This window comes from Octopus bimaculoides, chromosome 19, assembly GCF_001194135.2.
Source record: "Octopus bimaculoides isolate UCB-OBI-ISO-001 chromosome 19, ASM119413v2, whole genome shotgun sequence".
Taxonomy (NCBI): Eukaryota; Metazoa; Mollusca; class Cephalopoda; order Octopoda; family Octopodidae; genus Octopus; species Octopus bimaculoides.
Window position 1 is genome coordinate 15,116,606 of NC_068999.1, and position 2,290 is coordinate 15,118,895.

Here is a 2,290-nt window from a genome sequence, read left to right on the forward strand (position 1 = left end):
TATATATGTGTGTGTGTGTGTGTGTGTATGTGTGTGTGTGTGTGTGTGTGTGTAAATATACACACACACACCCACGCCATATGTATACATATAGCCATTGGTATATAAAATATGTTTGATCACTCGCACGCACACACACCTATATATGTGTGTCTTTATGTGTCTATGTATGTGTGAATATTTACATATATAAATTTGAAGTATCTTGACTCGTTTCATTCATTACATACGTGTTTGTGCCTATGACTTTAACGATTGAAATTATAATATTTTACTATAATAATTGTTATCCTCATTGTTGTCGGCATCCGAATCATAATCATCACAATTAATTGACCTATCTAATCTTCGTCGACAGCACCAATATCTCCTTCTCGCCAAAATTCGATTACTTACCATAGCACCACCAGTAATCTTTGTACACGTCTCTCTTTGAAATCGTTTTTAATGTCCATCTAGCTGTGTATTTTAAATCTTTGCCATTAAATCTGGGTGATTTTTCACTGTTCTATTCACTGCAATTTATTGACGATATTTTGATGTCAGCGATTATCGGTGACATTTTAAAATAAACTACGTTATCTTATTTTGCTGCTGCTGTGATATCTCCTTGAAGATATTGCTGCATTTTCTATGAAACATACCAACAAAGAGTTCGTATTAAATATTCGTTGTTTCAGCAACTAGAAATTGTTACAGGTTTTTCTTTTTCACTTTTGCAATGTAGTAAATATAAATGAAATCAATCTATTAAGAAACACTGAAGCATCTCATTTCATTTATCTGAAACAGCGCTGTATGTATAAAATGCATTTAACAGAATTGCCCAAAACTGTGTGATCAAACAAACTTAGTAATCGTACAAAGCTATTCCACGCAATCCAAAATCCTCCAGGTCAATTATGTAAGAAAATGAACTATAAACCTTTTATAGGTATTTTGTGGTTTTCCCATATCAATGATTCCTGAAATTTTATCTCCTTGTACTTGTAAAAAATTGATGTTTAAATCCTCGATACGTGATATATCGGTGTTGAAGGAATTCAATCGTGGTAATGTAATACTGTCTCTGCACTATTTCTATATCAGGATATGAAAACCTGACATGCAAACTGGTGACAGTGAACGAAAAAAACCAAGAAGCTGTGAAAGATGATGAATGCAGTGGGTCGACAAGAGATCATGTCACTTGTGTGGTATATGTGGTTAATATTTGGCAGCAACCGCGGTACAGCGTCAATGCCAGGGATTATATGGAAGAATCAGAATGCATAGAATCCATGAAGCAACATAGAAACATTGTAGTGTAAATGCGACGAGGCTTAACAATCTGGGAAAGAGCAGAATAAGTGACAGACACTTGACCGGTCACTAGCCTATATGTAATTCAAGGTTATTATCTAGAGATATATTCCTTCCTCTTGTATACTGCAATATCTGTGATGTCCTCATGATAACCACAGATAACATTAATATCTGGATCAAAAAAGGGGTTACATATTGCAAGAAAAGTGGTACAAGTTTTCCCAACCTAAATAATATTTTGGCTAAATCTCATTCACAGGCAGGAGTACATTATGAAACTATGGTTTAAGTTAGAGTAATTGCCCAGCGGAAAGGCTTGCAGTGATGATAGAGTAAGAAGCACCAGCAATCACCGCCCAATATATTTAATTTCCAGGTGATCTTTTTTTTATTATTTTTCCGCAAGTCTCTGACTGGATGATACAAGTTGATCGGAAGAAACGAGTCGTCCCTCCGAGAGAATTTAAATGAGCTGAAGTTTAATATGCTTCTTCTATCTATGACCACAATTACCATTATGGCGTACGACATGACAGTCACTTGGAAAGAACGACAGGAGCATCGCAGTGGGCGGCAAGCAAATTCATTAAGTATTTAAATAAGTTGCTGATGTTATCTTCAAGAAATCCGTTTGGAACATACCCAACTGTAGAAAGACATAGTAGGTAATGCCAAATTGATGTCACTAGATTCAGTTAATAGTTGATGGCCAATTATTTCGGATGGACCCTATTGATTCTGTTTTTAAATCTAATTTCTTCTAGCTAGATAACGAATTCAAGTTAAGAGACGTAACGCTTGTCTGTAGACAATAAATACTAAGGCAGAGAAGCGATCATAATAATGTGTTTCCTTTGGTAAGATAACATGTTTCAAGGATTCGCTGGGGTTTTGGCTCAGTCAAGCTGTTTGGCACCTTGGGCAAGTGTCTTGTACTACAGTCTCTAGCCGACAAAGCTTGTGAATTGATTCGGTAGACGAATAT